Source organism: Anoplophora glabripennis, unplaced genomic scaffold, assembly GCF_000390285.2.
Source record: "Anoplophora glabripennis isolate ALB-LARVAE unplaced genomic scaffold, Agla_2.0 scaffold743, whole genome shotgun sequence".
In the NCBI taxonomy this organism is placed as follows: Eukaryota; Metazoa; Arthropoda; class Insecta; order Coleoptera; family Cerambycidae; genus Anoplophora; species Anoplophora glabripennis.
Genome location: NW_019416819.1, coordinates 207,667 through 229,753, shown reverse-complemented (window position 1 = coordinate 229,753; position 22,087 = coordinate 207,667).

Genomic DNA, 22,087 nt, shown 5'->3' with positions numbered 1-22,087 from the left:
AATTCTCCAAACTAGAATGTGCGAGATATTCAAGTTATTTCCAATTTGTCTAGTGCTAATATTAGGATTTTCATCAATTGAATTTAAAACTGCTTCTTCAACTTCTGGAGTTCTAGTAGTCCGATGGGCACCTTTTAATTGATTATTTGGCTTAAAAGTACCTGTTTCAGCCAACGTTCTATGTATGTTTGAGAATGTTCGTCTATCTGGTGTGACTCTATTCGGGAAACGCTCTTGATATAATCGTTTAGCCTCTGGCGCTCTGCCATCAGCCAAGCCATACATGTAATGAATGTCTGCCAACTCTTGATTAGTAAACTCAACCATTATCAAATAACACTGTACAGGTATTTTAAGTATCAAAATTGAGTTGAATGAACTGAACTGTCAAAATTAATAAATCACAACAGTAATCAACAACCACAGCCTACTAGGTAATCTTTATATCATGCTTTCTGTTTGGCTCAATGTGGGTTAGTATGTTGTTCTTTATTTTTTTACTAAAAAACAGTGCAAGATAAGAAAAAAACTCAAGAGATCTTTTTTATTACAAAATAAAGCACCATTTATACAATAATTTTTGTTTTTCAAAAATGCAGTGGCGTATCATTTTTTTCATTCAAAATAATGAGGTTGAAGTTAATTGGGACGCCACTGGTTAAAAATGAAAATTCGTTTATTATGCAAAAGACGTGTCTCTGCACCTAGTTTACACATACTAAGTTTTATAAAACTATCTAATTTAGTTTCGGAGTTATTAAAAAAAAACAATTTTACAAACAGATATTCATCACCCTGTATATCAAAAATAAAGCGAAAACGGACCTATGTTTATATGAACTTTTTGTCTTAAAATCACGCACAGATTAACACCCTTCAATATTGACATCCAATTATGAAACACCCTGTATGTATAGTGTGTCCACTGTCCACGGATGGAGTTGACAAGGGGAGAAACTTTTTTGTTTTTAACTTTATCGAAAAATGTCACTCTTTAATAAAAGTTCTGCTTCTCGAAAAAATGAGACTGTCATACAAACATCTTAGATTAGATATACAGGGTGCTCATAAATTAAAACAACACGAAAATACTATATAAGTACTACACGTACTAGTATAAGTTCTATAAGTACCATTATTTATTATTTTACACAACATTTTTATGAAACAGATCTGTTTATAACCTCAAGTAATGTCTGAATACAAATTTTAAAATCAAAATTTCAATTTTGACTTTTACTCTACATAGCGCTACCTCCCACTTCAACACATTTTCCCGCTAACTTAATAAATTTTTCGTACATTTTGCCACACGATAGGGAAGTATTAAAAGAGCGCATACGAGAAGAAATAAATGAATTAAATGGCCCTCAAAACTATTCGCAAAGCCATATAGAGTCAAAGTCAAAATTGAAATTTTGATTTTAAAATTTGTATTAGTACATTATTTGAGGTTATAAACAGATTTGTTTCGTAAAATTGTTGTGTAACATAATAAATAATGGTACTTCTCTCTTGAGTATTTTCGTGTTTTTTTAATTTATGAACACCCTGTATATTTAATCTAAGATGTTTGTATGACAGTCTCATTTTGCTTTTTATAAAGAGTGACATTTTTCGATAAAGTCAAAAACAAAAGAGTTTCTCCTCTTGTCAACTCCATCCATGGAATAGTTTCATGGAACCTGCCAATAAATTCATAATTATAATAAATTTATACTATTTATGTGTAAAGGTACTCTTATAATTAGTTTCCGAGATAATTGAGTTTGAAGACTACCTTAATTTGAAAATTCTTTAGTATTTTCATAAATCATCTAATTGTCTTTGTACCACCAGAAAGCAACATGTTTCAGTTAAACCCTACTGTTGAGTACCTACCCTGTAGAAATTAGTTTCTTACAAACACTATATTATTTTGTATCTAAGATCAGCTTTACTTTATCTTTTGTTTTTTTTTACATTGTTTAGTCTGAACATAGCCCTAACATAAACAGTAGATGTTATTTACTTAACTGTAATAGATAAGGTAATGTTGCTTAAGTAAAGTATATTGTTATATTTTACAGTTTAAGAAATATTTACTTAAATTATATGATTATATGCGTTAAACCAGGGCGGATCTGTCGAAATATCCCACCTCTTGGATATAAGAGGGGGCAAGCTAATTTTTGCTGGAATACCTTCAGTACAACTCACATAATAAAAGTGTAGATCCCTAGATCCGGGCGAGGTCCGGAACATATTCAGAATTGCAAAAATTTTTAAAAAATTTTAAAAAATACCTATTTTATCTGTTGTTTACTTATATCTTGGAACCTATGCATTTTGGAAGAATATTGAAAAGGGAAAAAAGTTTTAGAGTTGAATTTTGCACAATATACTGTAAGTTAAAAATGTTTAAATTTATTACCAATGTTGTAAAATAACAATAATTGATGAAAGGAAGGCAAAATAATCAAGTTTTTTGGATATTTTTTTTAAAATATTTTAATTGCTCCGACGAGGACATTCTAATTTTGGTGTAAAATTTTCGAATTTTCAAAATGTTGCACAGCCTCAAATAAAGCATCTAGATACTTGAAATTATTTTCACATAGAAAAGACCGCTCAACCTTTCAAATGGTTTTTGAAAAATTGAAATCGGTTGATTAGGACGGCCACAGTAAATATTTAAAGTCAACACTCTTTTTTTATTTTTAAACAATTAGATTACATTTATCAATTTGCAATTTAGTTTTTTTTAGAAATTATAATTTTAAACTACTCGGAAAAACGCTTCTTTTTTAAAAAAAGTTAAATTCCGTTTATTGGTTCTCGAGATATAAGCGGTCTAAGTTTACCGGCATTTACCGTTAATTTATAAATAATTTAGCAATAATCTTTGATCCAGTGGCTTGTTTTTCTGAATTCTAATCTGGAAAAATTTTTCCAGAAGCTGTCGCTCGCAAACACGAAAAGTGACTCAAAACACGAAAAGTGGGGGAGGGGGCTTTCGCTCCGAAACTGAATTCGGGGGTTCAAAATGCGAAGATACGAAAAAATTGCATTATCTCGGCTTCTAATGGATCAATTTCATCTTTTTTTTTAATCCGATGCCTTGCCAGCCAAGGAATTTGAATATCGTCATGCCAGTATAATTTCCATATATTTTGTTATAAACAAACATTCAACACTCTGAATATGAATGTATTTAGTTATAATTATTACAATTATTTAAATAATTTTTGTTTAAACAAATTAAAAAAAATATATTTGGAAATTAATTTTTTTGTTAACTACAGATAAAATTAAGAAAAAATAGTACTTTAAAATTATAATTTTTAAAAAGGAAAATAAATTGCAAATTGATAAATGTAATATAATTGTTTAAAAATAAAAAAAGAGTTAACTTTAAAAATTTACTGTCCTAATCAACCGATTTCAATTTTTCAAAAACCATTTGAAAGGTTGAGCTGTCTTTTCTATGTGATAAAAATTTTCAAGTACCTAGATGCTTTATTTGAGGCTGTGCAACAGTGAAAATTTGAAAATTTTGTTTCAAAATTTTTTTCAAAAAATTATTTTGCGGAAACTATCGAACCAATTTTAATGAAATTTGGTGTATTGTTTTATTATACTCTAAAGTTTGTTACCAAAATTAGAATGCCCTCGGAGGAATTAAAATATTTTAAAAAAATTATCCAAAAAACTTGAGTATTTTGCCTTTTTTTCATCAATTATTGCTATTTTGCAACATAGGTAATAAATTTAAACATTCTTAAATTACAGTATATTGTGCAAAATTTGATTCTAAACCTTTTTTTCTCTTCAATATTCTTCCAAAATGCATAGGTTTCAAGATATAAGTAAAAAACTCAGATAAAAAAGGTATTTTTTAAATTTTTTAAACATTTTTGCAATTTTGATAATGTTCCGGACCTCGCCCAGTTCTAGGGATCTACACTTTTATTATCTCAGTTGTACTGAAGGTAATCCAGAAAAAGTTTGCTTGCCCCCTCTCACATCCATCTCAAACAGATCCGCCCTGGTCTACGTTCATTTTAACATAAAACAAATTAATGTAAATTAAAAAAATGTAGTGGGAATCAACCTGTTTGAATTATATATCACTCCGGGAACGTATCAAAACATTTTTCTTTTTTTTTTATTATTTTGAGGGATCAATAGAGGGAAATTATTATTTTTTTGTTTTTTTTATCTTCCTTGACGATTTCTTAAAGTACTCCTTGATTTATTAAAACATAGTTACGTATACTGTATTGAAATATAGAGCTTTTAAATTTTACGAAACTTATCTGAAACGTTAGCCGTCAGTATCATTTATTTCTTGAGTGTTTTAACATTCCACTGATATTTCAACTTCAAATAACAATATTATTTAAACTTTAAGATAAAGGTTGTTCTAAAATGAATAAATTATTAGACAAAATCTTATTACAATTAGTTTTTAAATACTTCCTGAAAAGATTTTTTATATCTCTTAGTTAATACAAAGTTTTTTACTTAACCGAAACTGATTAGAGCTTAAGAACAAATCAAACACTTTAAATTCCAGCAATGTTATCCTGTTTTGTTTTTTAACTGTGGCTTCGTATATGGACATGTGTTGTACAATAAATACACTCTTGACTTACTAATGCATATGACCGAATCTTTATACATAAATCAAATAATGAGGTATCAGTCAACCCTTTACATATGTATTTGCAGTATTAAAAATTTGAAACTAAGATGTACAACATGGTCGATGATTGAAACCGTAAATGTGCTACTATTAAAATTGAATTCTTACGACGCTATAATCATAAGAAAACACACTATCTAACAGTGTAGAAATATATATGGAAAAAAATGATAGTGTTTCTTGTGAACGGGATGTGGTAGTAAATTTATAGACCAAAAGCTTTAAGTTTGAAATAACTTTTCCAAAATATAATAAAATGGCGAGCTAACACCTCGTGTCATCAGCAACCTGCAACCTATCATATTTTCTTTTTCTGAAGTCCTGAAAAAAGTCTTTATTGTTTTTCAAATAATAATTAAATAAAGAAGGAACTTCTTTATTTAATTGCATATTGAAAAAAAAACTAAAGATCAAAATTAGTAAATTAACTGGACTAATAAAAACTATTGCTTAAGAATTTAAGAATGTTGAATAACTGGAATACAAAAATCGACGCCAGACGACCTTGCAGTCTGCAGTGCATGCCAATACAAAGTACAACGAAGGTTGTAAATGTTGGAGTCTTTGAACGGAATTCTGTGTCATTTGTGAGATTGCTTCGTATACATACAAAATGTGCCAGAAATAAGTGCCAAGATTTAACCACATATTTAACTTATCGAAAGTAACAATTTATGTCTAATAATTTATTTCAAAAGCTCACATCTATGTTCGGTATTATATCGATTAAAATAAATATTTTCTGGAATGATTCACTATCTTAATTTTTTTTACTGTCCTAAATAATAAATACTAACCTCGATACTTAGTTCTCGCTGTGCTTCTTTTTGTTTGTTACTACCTCAACTCCAGCAGCGGGTAACAAAAATTTAAACTATAAAAAAATTTATTTTACCTTAGAAACCAAAATGTTTTCGGAAAAATATTAGGCGACTCCTGCTTTTGTTAAAATTTCGGCACTTACTTCTCGAACATCATGTATATTAAACTTACATCAAAATGGATGCAGAAATATTGGATTACTCGTGGTCAATTAAAATTGCAAGTCAAATGGAAAACTATTCTCAGAATATTTCTATTTAGAAAGTAATTAGATGTTCGTAGTAGGTATATTTGGCAATTGAAAATTTGTTTTTTAAGTATGTAAATTGATGTTATGTAAGAAGCATCATACAATTCGGTCATCCTCGACTACTTTACCTGACGAGCAAAACCGTCAAGGATGAATCAAATACAGAACTTCTTATATTTAATATTTTTGGTATATATCAAATGAGCATATTATTAAACAATGTTAATTAAGAATTAATTTTGAAATGTAATCAGTCAATTTATTAATAGTATTTTGCACTTCATTTAATAAATATACTGTTTTAATTTTAACTTCACAAAATAAAATGTCAATCTTAGTCCACAAGGAATTAAATTTACTATTTGCCAACAGTTTACTTGATTTAAAATATATGTTTGTGTCGTAACTAAGATGCCAGGAGAAAACTACTATTGTATTTCCAATAAATCCTTTTTTTACTTCTACTTTCAATCCATGTTGTTAACTTCGATTGATTTAAATCACTACCATTTCATGCAAGTAATAACAAAAATTATATAGGCATTAGTTGAAAACGAATATTAAAATATTGCTCATGTATTTGCTACATGATTACCTTAATGTGATAATAAATAGTAAGAACAATAATGACCATATAATTATTAGGATGTATTCATTAATAAATTTAATCTACGATTGTGTCATTATGACACATTTAGCATTCTCATTTGGATACCATTATAACACAAGTTAGTCACCACTTTTACTTGTTATTATTAACTATAAAAAATTCAACAACATTTATTTATTGTATATATTAGTTACAACTTCTGAATAATTTGTTAAATTAATTCCAGCAGATGATAAGTGGGCTGTATTTTTAGAAAGTAAGGTTATTTCTCGAATGCTTGAACTTATTGCCATCAATGCCTGAAACGTTACCCAAAATATTAGAGGGCACTTTCTTCTTATTTTCTTTGGAATCTTCTATATAGCTTTCTGCCACTGTGTTAGAGCGCCAACCACGATGCCTCTTAATAGTTAATAAATTGACTCCTGAATCTGCAAGCAACGACGCAGATGATCAACGAAAACAATATCCAGTATATTGTTGAGGATTTGGAAGGCACAGGAACAATGCTATATTACATGGCATTTTCCCAAAAGTATTAATGCCAACTGACTGCTTGATGCATTTTCCATTTCTGCACCTCACAAGAAATCCAGTATGATCTGTGTTGCTTGACTTCATCGCTTTATATCTTCGAACCATTTCCACCATATTTATTCCTTGAATGTTTCCGTTTGTGATAAAAAAAAATCCCGTGATACCCTTTGTTTTCATAAACGGACTAATAAAATGAATGCATTGTCCTTCATCTTTAACATTTTGTAGGTGTCGATTTGTCAATTCAGTACGCCTGCAAGCAACTTTTATCATAAATTTTGACCGAAACCCTTCTTTTAAGAATCGCAATTACTTACTAATATCCGTATTTTTCTTCATTGATATAACTGAACGTAACACAAAATAATATACCCAAAGCGACGAAGGCCTTCTATGTTTTGAATGATATTCGAAATATCCCAAGAAGAACATTTTCATTGCTACTATTCTTGATTCCTTTCCTTTTACATCTTCATCTTCAATAGTCCAATTAATCGGTCACGGCCTAATGTTAAATTTACATAAAAAAACACCTGGAAACAAAAAATATGGTGATATAGGAAAAAAAATCTAAGAAAGATAGTGTATTTTTCCTGTGTCGCATAAACAGCAAAGTTAACCTAAAAAATTCATAAAAGTCAAAAAAAAAAAACGGTTTTTCTCTAATAAAACCTTGAACTACAATCTAATAAAGGTAAATGAGAAAGTTGTAGCTATTTAAAAACCTATCGATTGGTATTTTTAAATATATCGATTGTTATATTACTTTTCCATATATATATCGAAAAAACCGTCAAAAATCGTCTTTTTTTTGTGTTTGCTGTATCTCTTGCAAATTAAGGTTTTAAAACTTGTTACTAACTATAAATGTAGCCCTCATCAAGCAAAAAAAAGTGCTTTTTTAAATTAAAAATATTAAAAATCTTTCGAGTTATAATGATTTTTCGAAGAAAAGGTCATCTCGAAAATCGGCTCTTCTTGGTCGACGAATAGTCGTAGTGAAACGAATCAGGACTCATTTTTTTCCTTAAGAGTTGTACTTTCATAGTAACAAAGAGTTAAAACGATTTTATTCATTTCAAGTGTCCAAAAATGACTGAAAATAGTACAAAATTTTTGGTCACGTTTTTCTTGAATATCTTTTTCGATTTTCATTTCTCGATAATGTCTATTACTCGATTGCTGGCATTTTTACGCGATTTTAAAAAAACGTTGTTCTGCGACCTTCTGGAGCCAAGATATATATTTTTTTTCAATAAATTCCACATACCACTGTTTAAGTGCTACAACGTCCATTCTTACAGAGATTGAAGTTGAAGACTTATATTTTCAATAAAAAATACTGTGATTCATTTTAGCCACTTCTCGTCAAACCGAAGCAATCGAGCGCGGCGCGAGCTAACTGTAGCGGGTGGCGGAATGGGGGTAACGCTACTCGGCCGCTCCGAAAACTGAATTCGCGCGTTCAAAAGCGCTCTTACTTTCAAAATTTTCCTTATCTCGACTTCTGGACGTACAAAAATCCTTTTGTACTTAATCTGCGGTAGCTCGACGAGAATTTTAGACTAAAGGAAAATTACATTTTTCAAAGGTAATTATGCTTTTGTGGCCGTCGTAAACGTCATATTTTGGTTTATCTCGTCGAGCTATCCCAGGTTAAGTACTAAAGGATTTTTGTACTTCGCCGCCCGCAACAGTTTGCTCGCGCCGCACAATTAAAAATGCAGAAGTGACTAAAATGAACCACAGTATTTTTTTATTGAAAATATAAGTCTTCAACTTCAATCTCTGTAAGAATGGACGCTGTAGCACTTAAATAGCGGTATGTGGAATTTATTGAAAAAAAATATATATCTTGGCTCCAGAAGGTCGCAGAGCAACGTTTTTTTTAAATTCGCGTAAAAATGCCAGCAATCGAGTAATAGACATTATCGAGAAATGAAAATCGAAAAAGATATTCAAGAAAAACGTGACCAAAAATTTTGTACTATTTTCAGTCATTTTTGGACACTTGAACTAAGTCTTTAGCGTCAATTTCTGTAAAAATGGACGCTGAAGCACTTAAATTTTTTGAAAAAAATAATATCTCGGCTACAGAAGGTTGTAGAGCAACGTTTTTTTTAAACTGTGTAAAAATACCAGCAGTCGATTCCTGTAATAAACATTATCCAGAAATGAAAATAGAAAAAGATATTCAAGAAAATCGCGACCAAATGTTACTTCTTTTGAAGTCATTTTTGGACATTTGAAATGAATAAAATCGTTATAACTCTTTATTGCTATGAAAGTACAACTCTTAAGGAAAAGAAATGACTCCTGATTCGTTACACTACGACTAATCGTCGAACAAGAAGGGCCGAAAAATTTTTAATGAGGGCTACATTTACAGCAAGTAACAAGTTTCAAAACCTTAATTTACAAGAGATACAGCAAAAACAAAAAAAAAATCGATTTTTGACGGTTTTTTCGGATATATCTCGAAAAGCAATCGATATATTTAAATATACGAATCGATAGGTTTTCTAATAGCTACAACCTTCTCATTTAACTTTTTTCGATTGAAGTTCAAGTTTTATTTTCATTAGCGAAAAACCGTTTTTTTTACTTTTATAAATTTTTTAGGTTATCTTCGCCGTTTAGGCGCCACCGGAAAAATACACTATCTTTCTTAGATTTTTTTTCCTATATCACCATATTTTTTGTTTCCAGGTGGTATTTTTTGTAAGCTCTTCTACCTGTTGATTGGATTACAAGTTTTGCATACTTTTGCTCGTACGTCTGTCTCAATTTTCGAGAAGTATGGTATTGACAACGCTTTGCGCAATGTCTTCGATATCTGAAGGGACACTCGGAATCAGAATCACCCATATCAATATTCTTTTTCACTAAAACTGAACGTATGACACAAAATTGGACGCCAATAATTAAGTTATCAAAAGCAATCAATAACTGTATAACTTAATAATTTTGAATTTCAATATATGACAACGTTTTTGATATATCGAATCTGCAAATAAAATCTATTTGGACCGTCGTAGATATGAACATTGTTAATTAAACTTGTGTATTCTATCGTCTGTTAAAATTAAGGTAGTAGTCAAACTTCTAACACCTTTTATAGTAATGAGTAGTCGAACCTAGTAGTCGATTGTGTATAGCCTGATTATAAATATCGTAAAAATTTGTAAAATGACTTAATACAGGATTAAATTGAGAATATATTTACCTTAGAAGAATTTCTAAAATATTTCAAGATGAAAGAACAAGTGTTCAAAATATGATCAAGGTGCACAACAAAAAGTTTGTTCAGTTAAATAAGCAATTTAAATAGTGGATATCAACAAAATAATTAATAATGGAGAACAATTTTCCCATCAAAGTAAATTGAGAATTTATGGTGTAACTGAAAGGAAAATTGAAAATTTCTCAGAGAAGTGAAACATCAAGATACCAGAGTTGTCATAAAAAAAAACGTACAAGGAAAAAGGTAGAAGTATTCCCACGTTGCCAAGAATTTGTACCACGAAATGTCTGCAGTGCTGAAGGAAAAATGTTTTACAAAGTAAATAATAAGCTGTATAAAGTTGTTACATTGATACACAATAAATAAATTCCTCTGAGGTCACAATTTACTTTACAGAAAATTTTTTACTAACAGCAAATAAGACAGAAAAAAATTAGTAACAAATTTTTTGTAAAGTAACATTAGTTTACTTAGGTTAGGTACAGACCGACACAAATAAGTTTGCGTCTGAGATAGCTCCGCCTGCCAATGCACACACGACAAGGGAAAGGATATGTATTTGTAAATCCGCTATTTGCTTATTTCTTTAAGTCAAATGTGTTCTTTTTTAATCTCGCGCAGCTGAGCCATAGTCAGAAACGCAAATTTATTTATGTCGGTCTGTACCGAGGAGTATTGATTTTCACAAATACTATTAAACTGGCCGGTTTTAAAAAGAATAATTTGAAAAAGAAAAGTAATTATAGACACAGTTCATAGTGAGTCCGTAGAGATCCTGCAGAGAAGTCCGCCTTAGATCCGGACATATTGCCTCTAACGGATTCGCCCATCTTTCAATTTTTGGAACGTATGATCACCCTGTATGCTTAGGCATAGTTTTACCTTCTTCCCAGTTCCCATTTCGTAAGAATCGAGTAACTTTTTGTTCCAGAAATCCGAAGTTGGGTAATTTTTTACGTCTTAGCAGCGCATCGTTGGTAACTGCTCCGCCAACAGTATCGGTCTATGTGGGTACCGTCTATTACCGTTATTATATGTTGGGACTGCTTAGGACCGTTTTCAGAGCGGCGCGGCGGTGAAATTTTGGAAACTGAGGTGAAAATTTTAATTCCGCGCTGCGCCTTCTGCTTTCCGTGGAAGACGGTTTGGCTCCCTTGGAACGTAGGTCTACTCTGGTCACGATCGGCCCTGCGTAGAGAGGTTTTTGAAATTCGCTCAGGATCTGGAATATGCATCATTTAGCGTGTTCACAAAATAGGTGCAAACTTCGAAAAATTCCACGTATTGCAGAGTATCCTGTATTAAGAGTGAAAACTATTTTCAAGGTATTTTTTCATAATTTTATTAAACGAAGGTATATCCATGCAGTTTCATTAATTTCACTCATACAGGGTGTTCACAATAGGACAGCCAATTTATATATATTTTTTATTATACCAGAAATGAGTTTCACAACGAAATAATATTTAAATATGTATTACTATTTTCTATTAGTCCATCATGCACTCTTCAATTCGTCTCCTCTTATTTTTAATATCTTTTCTCAACTGATGTAGTGTTATTTGTAGACATGCTTGTCTAATTATATTACATAAATCTTAATTAAAAATTTAACGTGTTTTGTAGGATTTTATGTGATCTAATAATTAGGCCCTTCTTTTTTATGTCAATCTAAACGCGAGATTTTTATGAATTTTTTAAACAATGATTTCTGAGATTCAGTACATGTATTTCCTCTTCATGTAAGACAAAACCTCTACCTTCAATTATATGGAGCACTTATTCATAATGCGGTAATAGTAGGTACGTCATTGGTTGAATGAGTATTTCCCGAGAAAGTGGATAGGTCGCAACAGTCCGTTAGCTGAGTGGCCGTCAAGAGCTGCAGACTTGACGCCTGTTGATTTTTATGTAATAGACAAACATGTCGACAAATAACACCACATCAGTTGAGGAGAGTTATTAGAAATAAGATGAGACGAATTGAACAGTGCATACCAAATTATGTGGACTAACAGAAAACAGTAATATTTAAATATTATTTTGTTGTGAAACTCATTTCTGGTATAATAAAAAATATATATAATTTGCTTGTCCTATTGTGAGCACCCTGTATGAGTGAAATCAATGAAACTGCATGGATATACTTTCGGTTAATAAAATTATGAAAAATATCTTGAAAATATTTTCCACTCTTAATACAGGATACTCTGCAATACGTGGAATTTTTCGAAGTTTGCACCTATTTTGTGAACACCCTGTAAAAGCTATAATAATGAAACTTTGTATTTAGGTGAGGTGTGATCAAATCGAAAATGCTATCAATTTTTCTTGAAAAAATGCCTAATATGTTTTTTAATTTTTGAGGGTCTTTTCTTAATGATTGTAGGCCGTAGAAAAGATCACATGTCAAAAAATATAATATCAAAAAGTAGGCCTTTTTCCTAAATACGGAGGTGTCCCGACTTTAAGTGAAACGCACTGTACATATGTACATAGATTCGCGCATTACAGTATTTTGTCGATTTATGAAGGAATCACCAATCCTAGTAATTCAGTATACGCCATTTCATCCATTCTCATATAATTAAGCCAATCGTCGGGATCTTCTCTCAAATCCTTCATTAAATTTATATGTGAATGTATATTTCTGTTCAGAAGCCATTTTTTGACCAATTTGAACGATGACGTCTATTTATTATTTTTTTTACTAATGTAAAATAGAAAGAGGCTAATACCAAAAATTCTTCGCTTGAATACATATTCCTGAGAAACGTACTGATTGCTGCCTGCAGTGTCTGCAGCCTGCACGGTCTTACCTGCATCGTGTGGCCACAACACAGTATTCCGTGTTTATTGCGCAAACCATACCGTGCAGGCAAGTCGTTGTCCTGTAGCCGCCACATAAGACGCAACACGCCGTAGGACTTGACTGTAACAGTATCTTAAATTTCATTCATCTACGTAAACATCCATATTTCACACATATTTGAAAGAATGTAATGTTTCCAAAACTAATAGCTTTAGATCTGTAGTTGGATTAAAAACTGCCTGTTTATAAAATTGTACTCATATACGTATCATGAACGGTCACAGCATACTTGGGAAGCATTTTAATAAACATCACATAAACCTTTTTTCTTATTTTCACTTATAGGATGTTGCTTAGAGAAAAATATGAACGTAATGTTGGGCTACCTGACTTGTCAAGAATTATATCTCTACATGACACTGCATATAGTTGCTGAGAATTTTAGACTGACATGCGAAAGACTTTAACTCTATTGTTAATATTTTGAACAGAGATATGTTGGCGTTTCATGTAAAATGAATTACAACATGTACAGTCGAATTGAAGATAACACATTTATATACTAGTTGTTTCGAAAGGAACAAAGATATAATTCGTATCACAGAACTTGACGCGCGGGTATTCAGGTTGTGCGCTGCATACAAAAGCTTCGACAGAATTTACCTTTTTTCCAAGGCGTAGATAATTTATTATGTTCCATATTTGAATACATATGTGTATTGCTTTTTCGAAATAACAATCTTAGCAATATAAACACCGTTTGATTGCTTAGATGACATTCAATAAAAAAGCATATACTTATATATATATATATATATATATATATATATCAGTGAGCACAGGTACATCGTTTAGTTTTGGAGATATTGATATATTTACCTTCAATCTTGAAAACTATAGACGATAAAATGATGATAAGTGGTGATATCATTCATCGGCCGAACACACCAGACATTATATCGGTTTCGGACTTATTAGTACTCATCAGTAAGCCATAAGTGCGACAACTGACGAACGAACCGATTCCTTAAATCCAGGATAGGAGTAGTTTTATTTATTGAATAGACGATAAACCCATAGTGATAAGGGGAAACAAGATACCTACAGTATTCTAAAACACACTTAGGGAACAATATAATTATGAGATGCCCTCTGTAAAAATGTTTCAGCAACATAAGCTTATGTTTTATAGAATATATGTTTATAAAAAAACTGAATGAAAATATTCATCGAAGAAAGAGATTTGTATGTTATGTCTGTTTACATCAGTTGGTGGCTATTTTCAAGTTTAACCATTTAGATGTTTTGTTTTGTCAAATAATTTTAAGAAAATAGAATAGGTTTTAATTTTTTTCTAATTTAACCAAACCAATTTGATGAAAATAAATATATAATAACCAATCTTAAAAAAAAATCAAAAGGTAATGTCTCTCGTCCCCATGCAGTGCTAGGACTCTCGTCTCCGGCTTGTCGGTAAAGGGACCAACAGGATGTTCGGACGCCTCCCTCGTCACGCAACTTCAACGTACGCTTGGGGATGTAGACGTATCGTTGACCGATTGTCCTCCATCGGAGGGAGGCTAGGTAGATTTCTAGAAATGTGGGCAAAACGGGTTAATTTGGTTTGTTGCCTTAATGTTTTTGAAGACACATCGAGTATGGTTACGATGGTGTCTATATCACTGTCTTTAGGTTCTGCCTTGCCTAGCATTGATTTCAAGTTCTCCTTGAGTACCTGAAATATTTAAAAAGCTTCTTGTAGCTTATGTAGCATTTTACGAATACCTATAAATATTGGGCAGCTTCTAGGAATTTATTTTGTCCCTGGGGATCTTCACCGCAGGATTGCACTATGTCTGGGTGGATGGAGCAGTATAACTAGGGTCTAGGCTGGGAGCAATGTTCCCACAAAAAATTTGTGAATAATTTTTTAACAAAGTTTCAAATCGTAAAAATAGATTTATTTTGAAATATGCCTTTATACCAAACGGATATTAGATTATTGATCTGCAGAAGCTTTATACAATACAAAATTGCAAAATGGTAATAATTTTTACTACACGTACTGCCCAGGTTTCGTTCCTGATTACTGAACTGGTACCAGGGTCGACGTTTCGTCACAGGCCTTGATGGGTCCTATATAGAAATCCGCCTTAGGTTTGGACAATTGGCCTTTGTGGATTTTACCCATCCTTGGATTGTCGTCGACTGGGACTGTTGATCGACTTGTAGTTTAACGTGGTACTTTGATATTGTGTTGCGGTTCCCCAGTTTTTATTTTCCGAAATGCAAAACTGGGGTGAATTTTCTATTTTCTAATGCGTCGTCGGCGGCTACTCTGCATCGGCCTCCATCTATCTGCTGCGGCTCTGGTGTTTGCAAGTAACTGAGAACTTCATAACGATCTTCGGCGGAAATTTGCAAAACAGTCGGAAATATAATTTCCCCCGGCGCGCCTTCTACTTGTTGCGAAAGATATTATGCCTCTAATTTGGCCAGGCTGGCCTTGCGTAAAGTGGGTAGAGAGATTCCGACTGGAAAGTTGAGCGAAAATTCGAATACAGTAGGTATCTATAACAATGATGTCATCATGCTATTTGGAACAAACCGAAAATTCAACAGTGCCCTATTAAAAAATATCAATATGAATTTTGATACACGAATCAATATAATCTATATTGTCGATATATACATTAGGCATTTATTTTAGTATACAGGAAGGAGGCGGCCATGATTTATTGATTTATTAATAAGACCTTTTTTTAAATTATATCTACAAATTTTGATTCCAAAAAATGCCTTAAGGTGGCCATATTCCGGGCCGAGAAATAGTCAAATTTCTGGCATATTTTGGTACTGAAATCTTGAAAAGTAAAACGTGTAGAACAAAAGTAAGCACAAAAATAAAATCCTTGATGTTCTGTTTATTCATTTTTACTATTTAAATTTACTCAAATAAAATAATAACTAAAAAAAGCGTTTGTAAAACATGCGTTTGCTGTTATCCTAACATTTTAAGAATTATTTTCACGTACTTATAAATAAAAGTATACAATTTTATATACAGTGCTTTCGAAAAGTAACGAATAAATTCATTATTTTTTAAATTGGGAAGTTTTCGAAAAAATCCCCTGGCACGTCGATTTTGTTTTTAAAAAAGGCACTTTTTGACATACGACCCATATTTGTGACGTCATCGTTGTTCGAGATATGACATCATCGACAATTTGTTTAAATAGCAACCCCCAATTTGAAAGAGCGTGTCATTCTACATACACAGATCATGAAAAATTATGGTGCTACATAACAAAGATTTCAAGAAAATAATGTTTGAAGATTTTATAATTTAATTTTCACAATACTGAAAATGATAATGATCATGTAACAATCGACTAAATGGTGCACCTCCCCATTATGCAACACCTGTCCATGCTTATTTAGATGAGCTGTTCCCGAATCGTTGGATAGGGAGAAGGGGGCCGATTGAGTGGCCAGCCAGATCGCCTGATTTGACACCCCTGGATTATTTCTTGTGGGGATACTTAAAAATCAAAGTATACGTTACTAGATCGGTTAATTTAGAAGATTTAAAAGCAAGAATTCGTCACGAGATACATCGTATACCTCCTGAAGTTATTGATAATGTCCAAAAAGAATTTATTAATCGTCTTGGCTACTGTCAGGCAGCCAACGGTGCATAATTTGAACATTTAATTTAGTCGATTTTTACATAATCATTATCATTTTTAGTATTGTGAAAATTAAATTATAAAATCTTCAAACATTATTTTCTTGAAATTGTTGTTATGTAACACCATAATTTTTCATGATCTGTGTATGTAGAATGACACGCTCTTTCAAATTGGGGGTTGCTATTTAAACAAATTGTCGATGATGTCATATCTCGAACAACAATGACGTCACAAATATAGGTCGTATGTCAAAAAGTACCTTTTTTAAAAACAAAATCGACGTGCCAGGGGATTTTTTCGAAAACTTCTCAATTTAAAAAATAATGAATCTATTCGTTACTTTTCGAAAGCACTGTACATATAGGACTAAGCAAGTAAACGTTATAAGAATACCCAGTTTTTTTGCACCTGTTTATTAGTTTTACTGCGGCGTCTTTGAAAATATATGACATAACATTCCTATAAACTTTAGATTATTATTAAATGTTTAAAATTATTTGTCCTTGTGGAACACACTATTTAAAAAATATAGCGCCCTTAAATATAAAGAAACATCCTTAAATATAGAGGAATAAAATAATTCTTCCCTATTTATAACAATTTTTCTTTGAATATGAATATTCAAAGTCGTGATGTATAACTTAATCAATCACTGAATTTTATTTAAATCATGTTTTGGTGGTAGCAATTTGACACTTTGGTATTAAATATGTGGCATCATTATTCTCTATTAATATGTAGCTTTAACCTCTTGTTCTATAATGTATTCGTATGTGTATGTTTTCGCGATCACAAAAAACTATAGAAAGGTGAACAAACCAAAACAACATCTCATTGATCTACGCTGTCTTAACTGAAAAAATCTTTATCGCCAAGGCACAAATTTGCAATATAATGCGGTTAGTTCGATTGAGGTAAACTAGCCCAAAAAAAATTCAACAAATAATAGTAGGTACTCTACTTCATTTGGAGTAAGTATACATATACCTATATATATGTATTTGAAAGTCTTATTGTTAGATTCTGGATAATTCTCCTATCTATAGAATGAATTAATTAAATTATTAAGAGTAAATAACAATAAATATCGTAACAGAGCAAATCGTAAATCTTAATTGACTTCTCTTCTTCAAATAATTCTTAAAATTAATTTAAAAGTTTCTCTTGATCTCCTTCGCCAGATATATCACTTGGGGCACAGATAAATTTTGATAAAAGTAAACAATGATTTATTATGCAATTCAAATGAATCCATTCAAACCATTAGTATCGGAAATGTCATCATAGAGCCGTAAAAATGTAAAACTAAAATAATGTCGATGGCATTCCAGATTATTATTGAGCACGGGTTTTGAAAATCATATTAATATATTTTAATAAATTTTTGTTTTCAATTAATAATTTCGCACACCCTCTATGTAGGTATATTTTTCGATTTTTATATTTGCTTTAAAAAATATAATTACTCCAGTCGGCAGAGGCCGAAAAGTTACTGTTGGTGACATTTTCTTGATAACTCGGAAATAACTACCTAGGAATACTTTAAATGACGAGTACAATAACAGGCTAATTTGCTGACAAAATATTTTATCAGGAAAAAAAGTTATTAATAATTTAATCGTGAAAAAAATTTTTTTTAGTAGTTTTCTTTAAATAACTCAGCGGGATGACTTTGTACGAAAAAATGCTTAGGACATGATTTTGTTTGTAATAAAAATAGCTACAAAATGGCGGTGGTCCGATTACGAAATTTGCAATAACAAAGCCGTGAGATTGAAAAAACGGTATAAAACGCCAATTTTTTTAAGTTGCTGTAAAAATGTCAATTATAAACAAAAAGTGATAAAACTTTCGAAAACTATAGTTCAATATATATACAATAATGACGCTAAAGCCGAAAATCAGGAGAGCAAAACTTTTTGTTCTATAAGGTGTTATACATTCATCGGCATCTGAAACTCGAAACTTTGCCAAATTTGTTCGAAGCTTTGCTGACACTTGAAATTTGGTACACACATAGTGTAAATATGCAGAAACCAAAAGCAATTTGCAAAATTCAAGTATCTTCATTTTTGCAGTTTTGGTAAGGTTTTATACGTCACCCTAGTTTTATACGTCACCGTTTTTTTAATTTTTGGACGTATATTTATGTATATTTATAAAATATTCCATTACGGTAGATTAGCCAGCATAATTACCTACAATTTAAAAAAATATATATTTTCATCGTTTAGATCCTAAGCTACTTAACATTTTGCGCCTGTTAGCCGTAGTCGTACATTATTCAACATATTAACATAAAACAAAATCGTACGTGTGGGGTAAACCTTTAACTTTAAGTAAACAATTGTTTAAATTTACTGTTGCATATTTCTAATAGTATACAAGCGCCGAAGAGCGGAGCTCGCGCTCGAAAATGAAAAGTTAAAGGTTTACCCCACACGTACGATTTTGTTTTATGTTAATATGTTGAATAATGTACGACTACGGCTAACAGGCGCAAAATGTTAAGTAGCTTAGGATCTAAACGATGAAAATATATATTTTTTTAAATTGTAGGTAATTATGCTGGCTAATCTACCGTAATGGAATATTTTATAAATATACATAAATATACGTCCAAAAATTAAAAAAACGGTGACGTATAAAACTAGGGTGACGTATAAAACCTTACCAAAACTGCAAAAATGAAGATACTTGAATTTTGCAAATTGCTTTTGGTTTCTGCATATTTACACTATGTGTGTACCAAATTTCAAGTGTCAGCAAAGCTTCGAACAAATTTGGCAAAGTTTCGAGTTTCAGATGCCGATGAATGTATAACACCTTATAGAACAAAAAGTTTTGCTCTCCTGATTTTCGGCTTTAGCGTCATTATTGTATATATATTGAACTATAGTTTTCGAAAGTTTTATCACTTTTTGTTTATAATTGACATTTTTACAGCAACTTAAAAAAATTGGCGTTTTATACCGTTTTTTCAATCTCACGGCTTTGTTATTGCAAATTTCGTAATCGGACCACCGCCATTTTGTAGCTATTTTTATTACGAACAAAATCATGTCCTAAGCATTTTTTCGTACAAAGTCATCCCGCTGGGTTATTTAAAGAAAACTACTAAAAAAAAAATTTTTTTCACGATTAAATTGTTAATAACTTTTTTTCCTGATAAAATACTTTGTCAGCAAATTAGCCTGTTATTGTATTCGTCATTTAAAGTATTCCTGTTAGTTATTTCCGAGTTATCAAGGTTTGATACAGGCCGAACCTCTACTAACTGGACTAAATATAAAGAAAGGTCACGCAGTCAGCAACTTACCGATATAAAATTTCAAACCCTAAACAGTTTTTGGTTTGATTTAAAAACAAAGCAGAACCTAAACATTTTTTGGTTTCATCTTACCAGATTCTGTCCCCCCGCCCACCGATCTCGTGAGCCCCCCCCTAAAGCCAGGCCTGCAACCGTTGCAAATTTATCGGGTTTTTAATAAATCGCTTTTTTGGCTTATTCAAAACACTGAAAATCGAAATATAAATGTGTATAAACTTTTTTGGTCAAAATGATACAAAGAATAGATTAACGAAAATTATTTCCCTAACACCCTGTACATATAAAAAATATTGTTTTACTCTATCAACCAAATATTGAATGAGTACATATTATATAAATGAATATTAAAGTGAGCTTAGAACACAGTTAAGTTAATCGAAAATAACTCGGTTAAATAAAACAGAACTCAGAAAATAAAACAGAAAACGGCTCGTTCTTCGAATAAAATGTAAAAGATCATTTTCCTTATAAATTCCATTGATAACAAAAAGCATTAATCGAATTTGCGGAATACTCTAGGAGCATCAGAATCTAGCAGCATTTGAATTTCAACGACAAGAGGTACTGCCCTCTCGTATCTCAGCCACTGATTGATATTTGTAAGTCATCTTAACTGATTTTTATTTCTGTTTAAACAAATCAATGGTTTTAGTCTACATCAGAGATATTTCAGAAACAGTGATATTTTTTAATTTCAAACCCTGTATCTCAAAAACGAAGCGAATTACGACCCATATTTATATGAAACTCCACTTAAAATAATTTCTTTCAGTATCCCTTTAAAGGAGAGAACTTAATTCAGAATCATCTTGTATATAATTACTGTTTCGCGGCAGATACAGAACACACACACTAGATCTAATTACATAATACCAGCATTGTAATAAGAGAGAAAATTTTTATAAGAAAATTACAAAATTCTAAAACATTTCAACTGAGACGAAGGCGAAAACTACACAGAAATTAAAAGCGACTCATATTTAAAAATCAAGGATCAACCTTCTAGTATCTTCAACCACGCAGCAGAAAGCGATGAACCAATACACATGTATCTCCAGAAACGTCAAATCACCAACTAACCCGAAAATTGTGTAACCATTAACAATTGCCACGGACTGCTTTTAAAAAAGGTTTAGAATAGACGTTCACATTTGATTAGTAATATTGATTGTCTTTATTTATCGGGACAAAATTGAATAAACCACAATTTGATTAAATTTTTTTGAACGCTGAACAAAATATAATTTAAAATCAAAATAGTCTTCATAAATGTTATTATTAATATTGTTTTTGCACGCTCTGGTAATTTGACACCTTTACTGAAATTGTTCAGACATTTATAAGTGACGCGGTAAGTACCTAATCTAATAAATGCGGAATTTAAAAACCAATTTTTGTTAAAGATAAAATTAAAATTACAATTTGAACAATTATTAAAATTTATTGGAGCAATAGAATTCGGGTTTAAAACAACGTTCTCTTCTGATGATGCTATAATTGCTGCATATTTTGTAATAACACTCTGGGCTGTGGTACTACTTTCTGTCACCGCAGAATTTCTTCGAGAATTTCTATGTAACATTTTGTTTGAAAGTTTATCTTTATTTTTCACATGGTAATCGATATATCTGTCAGCTACAGAAGATGAACGTCACCCACCGTGTCTTTTAAGGCCTAAAATATATATTCCTTGGTTTAACAGAACTCCTTCAGAATTCGTATCCGGTATAAGTTTAGGGATCCGGTAATTTTAAGTACTATACAATTTTAATGCACCAACTTCCTATGGCATTTCTACCCACTACCTGGCTCGTGACCTTCCCATCTCGCATTACCAAGAATAAGTGAGCTGAATTTGCCTACTTTGGTCGTAGTGCTAGATATTTTTTATAAAGTTCCAAATAATTAAATGTCTCGTTTCCTTGATTTGTTAGGTATTGTAAAGGAGAGAACGCACTAGGCAGTCGCGGTCCCGTCCCGTCACGATCGCGCGCGGTGGAGTTCCTGCCCATGTTTTCTAATGTATGCATTCGCACTAGACGTTCGCGAGCTGGTCGCGGTCCCGTCGCGTTCTCTACCGATCTTTTTCAAAAAACTGAACA